General features: G+C 37.4%; 1 long non-coding RNA gene across 2 annotated transcripts in view; it reads left to right on the top strand.

Moving 5' to 3' along the window:
• The window catches only part of LOC105730004 (uncharacterized), a 173,969-nt gene that overhangs the window by 57,092 nt on the left and 104,425 nt on the right, over window positions 1-12,452 (top strand). The window contains exon 3 of one of the 2 annotated variants that reach the window (XR_001110365.3): window positions 7,481-7,578. The exons of the other annotated variant lie outside the window; for it this stretch is intronic. This is a non-coding gene — a long non-coding RNA (uncharacterized LOC105730004). The remainder of the gene's footprint in view (window positions 1-7,480; window positions 7,579-12,452) is intronic. 2 annotated transcript variants of the gene reach the window in all.

Here is a 12,452-nt window from a genome sequence, read left to right as displayed (position 1 = left end):
ACATTTGATGACAGTTTATAAAATCACGGAGGAGAGTGACTCTTATCTTGTCACCCATTTATTCATCTGGAAGGAGGCTTCCGAGTAGGTTGCATTCACACTCACAGGGAGGGCAGTCACATAAAAGTAGACGTCAGGCAGAGGTTTAATGTACTGGGTTTCCCTTGGTTCTGATGAGGCAAAGGCATATCCAAAGCAGCTGAACACTTGGCTGGCACATTGGCAGAGGGGCTTGCCTTAGGGATTCTGCTCCAAGGGCTACAAGCTAAATGAGATTCCCAGTCAGACAATCAGAAAGCAGATAGCACCAGCAAGAGCTCAAATAAAGCTGAGAAAGTAAAAAAGTATTACATGGCCTTGACTACACAGACAAAAGATGCTTGGGCATAGTGGCTTAAACCTGTAATCCCAGCACTTTGGGAGGCTAAGGTGGGAGGATTGTTTGAGCCCAGCAGTTTAAGACCATCCTGGGCAACATAGTGAGACCTCGTCTTAAAAAACAAAAAAACAAACAACAACAAAAACAAAAAAAAGATACTGACCACAGTCCTAAATGCCAGCAGGGCTAACTGCCCCAAGATGGTCAAAAGACATTAAATTGGAGGTCAGGGTAAGGGAGGAATGGCAAGAAGTATAAACACCTACTCCCCTTCTACCCAGATACCATTTTAGCAGATAAGCAGAGATGTTTGAGGTAGAGCAATCTCTGAGAAAGAGTAGGGAATTATATTTAAATAATATAAACCATTTTTAAAAGTTCTTGACTAGTTATTCTGTTAAGTTTTATTTTTTTAAACTACCTATCCCCAAGTTCTGTGAATAACCTAAAAATGGAGTTGTAGGAGGCAAAGAGTTACAGGCAATATTTAAAAGCTACATTTTTCCCTCCTATACCTAAGACAAATGAGACTTATAGGAAACACCCTGCTACCTATAAGGCATGCACAGTTTACATTTGTATGACTACCAGGGTTTACAGAACATCTCCAAATGTAGCTTACTTTTAGAAAGAAATTATCAAGGTATAAAATATAGATGTTGTCAAGAGATCTGGGACTTCATAAAGCAAGAGAAACAGGAAGGTTTTTCTTTTTTTTTATTGCATTTTAGGTTTTGGGGTACATGTGAAGAACATGCAAGATTGTTGCATAGGTACACACATGGCAGTGTGATTTGCTGCCTTCCTCCCCATCACCTATATCTGGCATTTCTCCCCATGCTATCTCTCCCCAACTCCCCACCCCCTGCTGTCCCTCCCCTATTTCTCCCCAACAGACCCCAGTGTGTGATGCTCCCCTCCCTGTGTCCATGTGTTCTCACTGTTCAACACCTGCTTATGAGTGAGAGCATGCGGTGTTTGATTTTCTGTTCTTGTGTCAGTTTGCTGAGAATGATCATTTCCAGGTTCATCCATGTCCCTACAAAGGATGCAAACTCATCGTTTTTGATGGCTGCATAATATTCCATGGTGTATATGTGCCACATTTTCCCTGTCTAGTCTATTATCGATGGGCATTTGGGTTGGTTTCAGGTCTTTGCTATTGTAAACTGTGCTGCAATGAACATTTGTGTCCATGTGTCCTTATAGTAGAACTATTTATAATCCTTTGGATATATACCCAGTAATGGGATTGCTGGGTCAAATGGAATTTCTATTTCTAGGTCCTTGAGGAATCGCCACACTGTCTTCCACAATGGTTGACCTAATTTACACTCCCACCAACAGTATAAAAGTGTTCCTGTTTCTCCACATCCTCTCCAGCATCTGTTGTCTCCAGATTTTTTAATGATCACCATTCTAATTGGCGTGAGATGGTATCTCAATGTAGTTTTGATTTGCATTTCTCTAATGACCAGTGATGATGAGCATTTTTTCATATGTTTGTTGGCCTCATGTATGTCTTCTTTTGTAAAATGTCTGTTTATATCCTTCACCCACTTTTGAATGGGCTTGTTTTTTTCTTGTAAATCTGTTTTAGTTCTTTGTAGATTCTGGATATCAGCCCTTTGTTGGATGGGTAGACTGCAAAATTTTTTTCCCATTCTGTTGGTTGCCAATTCAATCTAATGACTGTTTCTTTTGCCATACAGAAGCTGTGGAGTTTGATTAGGTCCCATTTGTCTATTTTGGCTTTTGTTGCCCATGCTTTTGGTGTTTTGGTCATGAAGCCCTTGCCTATGCCTATGCCCTGAATGGTTTTGCCTAGATTTTCTTCTAGGGTTTTTATGGTGTTTGGTCTTATGTATAAGTCTTTAATCTATCTGGAGTTAATTTTACTGTAAGGTGTCAGGGAGGGGTCCAGTTTCTGCTTTCTGCACATGGCTAGCCAGTTTTCCCAATACCATTTATTAAACAGGGAATCCTTTCCCCATTGCTTATTTTTGTCAGGTTTGTCAATGATCGGATGGTTGTAGATGTGTTGTGTTGCCTCTGAGGCCTCTGTTCTGTTCCATTGGTCTATATCTCTGTTTTGGTAACAGTACCATGCTGTTTTGATTACTGTAGCCTTGTACTATAGTTTGAAGTCCGGTAGTGTGATGTCTCCCACTTTGTTCTTTTTTGACTTGGCTATGCGGGCTCTCTTTTGGTTCCATATGAAGTTTAAGGTGGTTTTCTCCAGTTCTGTGAAGAAGGTCATTGGTAGCTTGATGGGGATAGCATTGAATCTGTAAATTACTTTGGGCAGTATGGCCATTTTCATGATATTGATTCTTCCTAACCATGAACATGGAATGTTTCTCCATCTATTTATGTCCTCTCTTATTTCGTTGAGCAGTGGTTTGTAGTTCTCCTTGAAGAGAAACAGGAAGATTTTTCTTGCATGAGGTTAGTTTAACCTTCTTGAAATATCAGAATAAGGACTGATATCTTGCTCTACTATATGTTGAAATGTGCCATGCAGCTACAGCAATTATATCAGTACAGTTCTGAAGTGAAAATGATGGATCAGTGAAACAGCAGAGCCCCAAAGTGCACATACATAAATAGGTGGATAGATATATATAAATAGCTAGATATCCAAAGAGTCATCACATCTATCTATCTATCTATCTATCTATCTATCTATCTATCTATCTATCTATCTCTATCCATCTATTTCTATCCATGTATGAATATCCTTATGTGAAAAAGTTACAGTTCAAAATCAACAGGTAGTGGATGGACCATTCAGTAGAGTGGATAGCTACAATAGGTTCCCAATTTGTGGTGAAAAATAATGTTTGATTCCTACCTAACATACCTTCCCTAACATATATGTATTTATTTAACACACATTTATTCCAAAAAAATACAGGACCAGTAGGTAGAAAATATATCTTAAAATATTAGATGAAAATATATATTAATTGGGAGAATGTGTGCCTCTCCAAGAATAAAATGAAAATCAGAAGTGATAAAGAAATTAAATACTGGAATTGTTTAATGAAAAAAGTTAAAGTCTTCTATGGCAAGTAACACAATAATCAACTTAAAATTAAAGACAGACTACAGAATTATTTATAAATATAAAGGCTCATACACCTGGTCCTATAGAATGTGGCAGGACTATATATTAGTATAACTTATAGTAATATGGGGCAATTTGGTAGTAACTACGAACATTTTGATAGAGGATGCATAAGCTGCACACACCCATTTATACCAAGACATTTTGAGAGAAGCAGGGATATTGGGGAGGAGGTATTTGTGAGAAACTAAGGATTTACATTCAGGAGAGGCTAATATTTTCTAAATGTGTTTGGTTATATATTTATTTAAACATCTCTTACTAATTGTTAGGTGCCTTTCTAGGATTTTAGCACATGGAAGAAATGTCCCTACCTATGCATACAGAAATGCTTTCTTAAGGAAAGTGAAGTATTGTTTATCAGGAAAAACAGCATTCATACATTATTTATAAAAATTGAACCCGACCTCCAAACTTTACTGTGGAAAGAGTTCATCAAGTTCCTAGATTGAAGAAAGCTAATTGTAAGAAGACATATGTAGTATAAACAAGTTTCATTATAAATAAGAGTATAAACATGAATTGCATATGTACATCTTTATGAGTGTGTGTGTGTATGTGTATGTAAATTTTTTTTTATGTATATAAAATCCAGAACAATCTGCACCAATCTTATAAAGTGGTTATGTTTGAGAAATGAAAATGGAAAGGAGGAATTTCTGCTTTAATCCTGACTTCATTGCCTTCATTGTTTTTATTCTATTAAAAATAATTTACAACATGAAAGGCCTTGATATTTATTTTAAAAAATAGTAAATAACTAAACCACCTGTGTACAACAAAGCATTCTGTATGTTAATTAGAATCACAATTTTAATTAGAAAAAAATAGTGTATATACTCAAAGATGGAGTCTTGATTGGAGGTGGGGTAGGGGTAGTTTTTGGAAAAATTTGCCAAGGTATAAATAGAAACTATAGATGATGTAATTTACTTCATTTTTGTGCATTTTCTAAACTCGACAATTAATATAAGCTACTTTTGTTATCCAGAAAACCTTAGTAAAATCACACAAATCTAGGATACCTGTGCATTTGGAAATATCTCATTTTGTATCAAAGACTCTGGAAGTTCTGGATTGATAACAAAATTTACATTTCAGCATGCAGGTAAGAAGGTGTTTGTCTTAGGTTGATTCACTAGAAGCAGGCTGAGACTGGGATTTATTGTAGAAACGATTCCAGAAGTGCCCCCAGAGGGAACCAGTAAGACACACGGGAAGCAGAAAAGAGAAAAGTGAAAGGAACTCAACAAGGGTGTGGTTTCAGGTGATGTCTCCCCAGAGTTTTCCTGTCTATTCCTGCAGGGGATCTTGAGACCATAAATTAATCTCAGAGTTGTTCACCTCCATGCAAGGAAGTTGGACTTTCAAGTATTCTTTGACTAAGAGCCTCTGCTGCAGAAAGGGGCCAAGCTAGGCAGGAAGGAAACCCCTAAGAACTCTTCATCAGGTGGTAAAGCGATTCCAGCAGCCGAGACAGCCTTCCTAAGTGAAATGCAGGTGCAACATAGAAACAAAAGCAAACACAAGCAAGGAGAAGGATGCAGCCAAGGGAAAAAGGGGATTGGAGGATATTTAGGCAGAGCATCAGCAGGATCCACTCCAGAAGAGGTTTTATTTTATTTCCAAATACATCTTCGTTTGTTTAAAATATTGAATTGAACAAATGTCTTTTCCAGTTCTAACACTACAGAAAAAAAATCAAAAATTACAAGTGAACAAAATATCAAAGGCAACTGTTGTAATACAGGGAAGTTTTTAGGAATTCCCAGAAGAGCATAACAATTTAATAGCCTACATTTAGTCAGATCAAAGTTCAAAGTTCTTAAAATTTTACAGACCTAAATGTTCCTGATCTAAAATCAAAACAGTGATTCAGCTCCTGTGTCTATTTTTCTTCAGAATTTATTTCCTTTTTCAATGCTCCGTGTTCTTTTGTACACTCTGGGAAATTCAGTAGATAAAAGGTATACTTTTGTTTTAGAAAGATAATTTCAGTTATTTACTCCTAAATTATTCTAAAGCATCTCTGGAAACAAGGAAAATAAGTGCTTTCAGGATGATCTAACCCACAATTTAAACTATAGTACAAAAGAAACAAGAAAAACAAGATGTATTCAAAGACACAGCTAAAGTACTCAAGAGACCCTACTGGCTGGGGTGTCACACAAACATGACTCCATTTTCCCCTACAGCATTCTTGTATTCTTACATAATTATATTTTGTAACTTTGCACAAGTTACTTAAGCTCTCTTCAATTCCCCTATTGGTTTCCTGGTCAAGTTTTAGCACTCAGGAAATACTTGTTCAAAGACCGGACATGGTGGCTCATGCTTGTAATCCCAGCACTTTGGGAGGCTGAGGTAGGCAAATCACTTGAGGTCAGGAGCTCGCAACCAGCCTGGCAAAATACTGTCTCTACCAAAATACAAAAATGATGATGCCTGTAATCACAGTTACTTGGGAGGCTGAGGCAGGAGAATGGCTTGAACTCAGAAGGCAGAGGTTGCAGTGAACCAAAATTGCACCACTGCACTCCAGTTTGCATGACAGAGCAAGACTCCATCTTAAAAAACAAACAAAAAATAAATTAAAAACAAAGAAATACTTGTTCAATATATGGATCCATGGAGAATGTCAATCTCATTTGGACCTCTGCACTTCAGTTCTTTGGTTCCATACATCTAGAGTACCTAGAATATACTCATCATTTTCTCTAGCCATCTATATTATTTTTCTATTGCTACATAATAAATTACGACACACATAGTGGCTTACAACAGCACACATTTATCGTCTCACAGTTTTCATGGGTCAAAAGTCCAGGCATGGTTTAGCTGAGTCCTTTGATCAAGGTCTCACAAGGCTACAATCAAGGTGTCCGCTGGGTGGTGTTTCTTTTTGGAGCTCAGGGTCCTATTCTAAGCTTACATGATGATTGGCAGAATTCAGTTACTTGCACCTGCAGAGCTGAGGTTCTGCTTTCTTGCTGGCTGCTAGCTGGGAGCCACTCTCAGCTCCTGCAGGTTCCCACAGTCCCCTACCATGTGGCCCCTTTGTAGCCCACCTCACAGCATGACATCTCACTTTTTCAGAGCCAGCAAGGCAGGGCCTCTCATCTCAGCCTAGTCTGCCCACAGTCATATATCTATATGTATGTCTATATTTATATCTGTATCTATATGTACATCATAACATCTCTCTATCATTATCTACTGTATCTATATATAACGTGTACCTCAAGGGAGTGACATTCCATTTTTTCTACATTCTGTGGGTTAGAAGCAAGTCTCAGGTTCTGTTCACACTCAAAGAATAGGAATCATCAACAAGTATGACTCAACTGGGACTCCCCTTATGGTATATTTGCCACACTGTACAAGTCCTATTGACTTCAAAGTCAAGCTGAAGTCACCACCTTCTTTGATCTCCTAGCACCAGATACTAGACAGGACAGAACTAAGAATTTATCTAGGGTGGTATTTTTTTTTTTTTTTTAATCATTTGTCAAGTCCTGTAACACACATGCATAGGTTCAGGACTAAATACTTAATGCTTGTGGCTTGAGATCCCCTGAGGCTGGGATCTTGCAGCTATCTGCAATCTTTATCTGTCTTTTGGCACACTATACAAATCCTCAACAAATTATGCTAAATTTTCTGCACAGACACTTAGAGTCCTCACTTATTCCTCATTTATGGGTCTTCACTCTATTTCAAACTTCAAATATATCTCATGTCTGAAAAAAAAAAAAACTTTTGGCTGTGCTTCATGCTTCTCGTCTTTGCTAACTCCAGGAACCCCTACACATGTTACTCTCTGAAACTGTCACCACAGTGATTATGCGATCCCCACGACACAGGCCAGATGTCTACCTTACTGGAAGCACTTAACAGCATTTATATATCTCATCTTTCAACCAGTGCATATATAAAGACTAAGAATAATATGTATATTATTTTTTGTTTAGGTAACAAATTAAAAAATTAAAATAACATATCCAAAAATGGAAATAAAACGGATAAAATGCCAAGTACAAATTAAATAAGGCAAGCTATTTATGATGAGGTAAGGAGAGTGCATAAAACTTTATGTTTAAAATGTAAAAACAATACTAGTTTGAAACTACTTTGTTTTATTTTTAGTTTTTCTCAAATTTAATATATGTAAGAAAATTCATAATTTTGTAGGTAAGAGTGTGGAGCACAAAACTATGCACAAATGGGTGTTGCCTATCCTCAGCTGCGATGGTTTTCAAGGCTGCCTGTGGAGTCTGACACAACTGTGAAAGAAAAATAAATCTTGGAGGCCCCAAATCACTCAGCTAAAGGGAAAAGTCAAGCTGGGAACAGCTTAGGGCAAACCAGCCTCCTGTTATGTTCAGAGTCACTCAACTCTGCTCACTCTGATTGCCTCCTTTGGAGAGGCCAATCAGAAACTCAAAAGAATGCAACCATTTGTCTTACCTATCTATAGCCTGAAGACCCCTCCTCACTTAAAGTCATCCCACCTTTCCAGATGGAACCAATGTTCATCTTATATATGTTGGTTGATGTCTGATGTCTTCTAAAATGTATAATGCCCAGCTGTGCTCTGTTCACCTTCAGCACATGTCCTTAGGACCTTCTGAGGCTATGTCACAGGCACACATCCTCAACCTTGGCAAAATAAACTTTCTAAAATAATTGAGACCTGTCTCAAATATTCAGTATTCACACAACTCTAATAAGTCCTTGACACTAGTAGCTCATCTCAAATATTGATGTTCTGAAGTACCATAATTAGAATAACTGAAAATTAAATTATATACAAGGGCAAAAAAAATTCATCACAACAGAACCAGTGATGGCCAAGACCTATACAATTTGCCACAGTTAATGGGAGCCTATTATTTTCTTCCATCTGCTTCAGGGGCATTAAGCTTTAGCTATGGTTTTTTATATATGTGCAAAAAATCTACACGTTGTTAACGTCACAGATTTGAAAACTATGGAATTATTTATTCATTTATTAACCTCACAGCAAGAGACTATCTTGGTGCATTGATGACTGTTGGGAAGTCAAACAGTGAAGTTTAGTATTCTGGTGATTCTCATTCTCTCTTGGGGACTGGAGTTTATTCAAAGCTAAGAAAGATGAAGAGGCAAAGTGTTAACAAATTAGTATGCCTTGCCCAAATAACTAAACAGGAATAAAATAATCAATTCTCAGCCCTTCCATGGTTTAAGCAACATTTCGTTGTTAGCATCCATTGTTAAGTATTAAAAACTACTAATTTTTTCATAGTGTTTTAGCAGATGACTATAGCAGCGTTTTTCTTTCTTTCTTTTTTTTTTTTTTCAATTGAGACAGAGTCTTGCTCTGTCACCCAGGCTGGAGTGGCACAATTTTGGCTCACCTTAATCTCTGCCTCCTGGTTCAAGCGATTCTCATGTCTCAGCCTCCCTAGTAGCTGGGACTACAGGCGTGTGCCGCTACACCCAGATAATTTTTATGTTTTTAGTAGAGACAGGGTTTCACCATGTTGGCCAGGCTGGTCTTGAACTCCTGACCTCAGGTGATCCACCTGCCTTGGCCTCCCAAAGTGCTGGGCTTACAGGCATGAGCCACTGCACCTGGCCTATAGCAGCTTTTCTTTTCAATGGTCAAAGAAAAATCATTTTGTAAACATGCTACAAAACTGCAGACTACTCTTTCTGAACAGTTGAAAACATTCTTTGATCAGAAAAAATATATATATATATATATGCAGTTCAAAACTGTGGGAACTAATTGTATATTCTAATATTTGTTTGTGTATTTAATCCATTTTGTTTTGTTCAACACACCATGAACAGAATTGATACTATACTACTATGTCTTTAAAAGTACATTATTGGACAAATGTTGTCCTTTAATTAAATTTTAACAGCGTTTTAAATAAAGTGGCCAAAATATACATTTCCTTTGACTGGACCATTTACATAGCGCCCAGTTCAATTTCTCTAAGTTCCAATATCCAAGCCCCAAAAATAATGAGCAATCATTCTCTCCAACTGAACTTATTCCATAAATAAACTAGTGAAACATCAAACAAATGAGAATCGTAGCATCCATGCACATTACCTTTTACCTACAGATATCATCATGCTTGCCCAGCCAAGCAGATTTTAAATAAAACAACTCTGTTCATCTTCCTCATGTGCAGGGGAGCATGTTTTGTACCTTGTGATGCAGCCATTTCCTGGCCTTGGATACAGAGCTGTGGTGAATATATAATAAAAGATGAGCTATCTACAGAGTATCAGTGTCTAAAAATATGAAGTTGGCTGATCTGATCTTTTTAAGAATTTGAACTCAGAAACACAAAGAAATCAGAACAATTAATAGTAAGAAAAGAACACAAGGGAAAAAGAGGGAACAGAAAATACGCTTGGCCAAAAAAGGAAATTAAAAAGAATGAAATGTATGGGGCAGCCTGATAAGTAGGTAGTGTCAAGGAGATATGGATAATCCCTTGACAGAATCCATGTGTGTCTTGAGGGATAAAAGCTGGTTCTTAGAATTGTGGCAGCTTCTGAAGTTTCCCATAAATGAGAATAATGTTTTTCTTTCTTCAAAATGTCTTGAATATCTCTTTCTAACTATATGACAACAAAGGCAACAAAAGTGTATTTTGATAGAAGTACCCTGGTATGATATTCCAATTATGAAATAATCAGTACGACATAGGCAGTGATCAACCTGAATAGATTCTGAATATAAATATCCACTACTTGCACACCCAGTAGCCTAGCTAAAATATTCCCTACACTAGCACCATGCAATGTATGCAACACTAATTCAGAGGTGGTAACATTACACAAATCAATCTACACTGACGTTTGCCTTTGCTTCTCAGGGCAAAAATAGATGCTCATAAAGTTTGAAGGTAGCAACAGGATTTTAACCTGGATCTCTCTGACTTTATTATTAATTAATTAATTTATTTATTTTTAGAGACAGGGTCTTGCTTCATCACCCAGGTTAGAGTGCAGTGGTGCCATCATAACTCATTGCAGCCTTGACCTTCTTGGCTCAAGCAACCATCCCACCCCAGTCTCCTGAGTAGCTGGGACTACAGGTATATGCTGCTGTGCTTGGCTACTTTAAAAAATTTTTTTTGTGGAGATGAGGTCTCACTTTTTTGCCCAGGCTGGTCTTGAACTCCTTGTCTCAAGCAATCTTCCTGTTTTGGCCTCCCAAAGTACTGGGATTGCAGGTGTGAGCCACCACACCTGGCTCTCTTTGACTTTAAAGCCATATTAATTCTAACTGAAGATTAGATTATACAAACATAAGTGGCTGACATTTAGTTAAAGCTTAATATATAGAAGACACTTAATGTAGTCTTCACTAGAACCCTGTTTGCTTGGTATTATTATTATAGAGAAAAATAAATGAAAATTTACACAATTTGCTCAAGATCACACAAACAGTATAATTTGGAGTCAAGCTATAACAACAGTCTAACTCTTGAGCCACTGTATTTACTATAATGGCCCCCACTCTAAGATCATACTTGCCATGTGGCCTTCAAAAATTGACAGAAAGTAGACAGTGGTGATAATTCTCTAATCATTGCAGTAGACATGAAGTGCTTCCAGGAAAGGCTTTGCTTGTATCATTTGAAAGCTCTTCTCAGATCACATCAATATTAACAGCCAGGTGCACAGTGAACCCAGTGTGGCACTGTTACTTGTTGTAGGCTGGGGCCTCAGTTTTGTGGGACACAATGTTAAAACATAATGTGACACAATGGCTCAGCTAGCTGCCCCAAGCAGTCTCAGAGACTGAGAGTCACTAGTGACTTTAAATCACTGTGAACATTTGAATCATTATTCTAGGGAGAGCAATAAGCAGTGCAGAACCCAGAGTGAAGAGACTGTTAGAGGGGATAGCCAACAATAAACACAATACTGGGCTTCTTTGACTTCCCCATAATAAAAAACTGCATTTTTCCAGGAAGTTGTTTCTATGCTTTTATGAATTAATGCAGAGAGTCTCTAAGAATTAAGACAAAGATTGTTAGAAGATAAATATCTGTGATAAACCAGACAATGTCTTCAGTATTGATGTAATAGGAATTTACTTGGATCAAGTAATGTGTAAAAATGCTCCTGTGAGTAATATTACTTTTGAAGCCTTTAATTAAAAGATCAGAATTGCATGTTCCTTTCATTTTAACATGCCATGATCACTGAGCATCTTTACCTGACAGAGCTCCTATCATCTATCCAGGAATGTGCTGTTTTCCTGGGACAATATAGAGGTAGTAATCTATACCATGCCTGCATCAAGAAGCCTAAATTTGATCCACTGTTAATACTCAGAGCTGTTTTATTAAAGCTCATGAACAGAATTCATTCATTCATGTATTCTTCTGACAGTTTGTGAGTCTCTCCTTTGTTCCATGGCCATGCTAGGTACTAAAATATAAAGAAAAGAGAACTGACAAATTAGTATACTATGTAGAAGTGCCAATGAAAGATTCAAAATGTCTACAATAAGATTTCCACTTTCCTAAGCTGACAAAGATGAGAATTTAGCCAAATTAAAGTTATTTTACTAGGGACCTTTTAGAAATAAGGATATTCTCCCTCTCATGGCAAGTATAATGGTCCACCCTGGGCAATGCAGTGGCTAGGCTACAGACAATGTATGCCCCTTACCTTTGGAGCCATGACTCTTCTATGGGGTTAGTATATGTAGTCTGATTAGGTTTGATGAGGGTAGTACAAACAATGCCACCATTTATTAGAGTTAGTGGCTGAACTATCAGTGAAGCTTGGGGTATATTAAAAGTGGTGAGAAAGGACTAGTCTGTCAATGACTGCATTAATTTGGTTTACAGTATTCATTCGGTCAGGTTAAGTTTGTTTATTGAGTACAGGTTAGGTTTGTTTATAGACTAATGTTCTAAT

Source organism: Aotus nancymaae, unplaced genomic scaffold (assembly GCF_030222135.1).
Source record: "Aotus nancymaae isolate 86718 unplaced genomic scaffold, 86718_ANA_hifiasm-v0.15.2.pri h1tg000046l, whole genome shotgun sequence".
Classification (NCBI taxonomy): domain Eukaryota; kingdom Metazoa; phylum Chordata; class Mammalia; order Primates; family Aotidae; genus Aotus; species Aotus nancymaae.
Note: the sequence above shows the minus strand (reverse complement) of the source record. Positions and strands in the feature narration are given on the sequence as shown.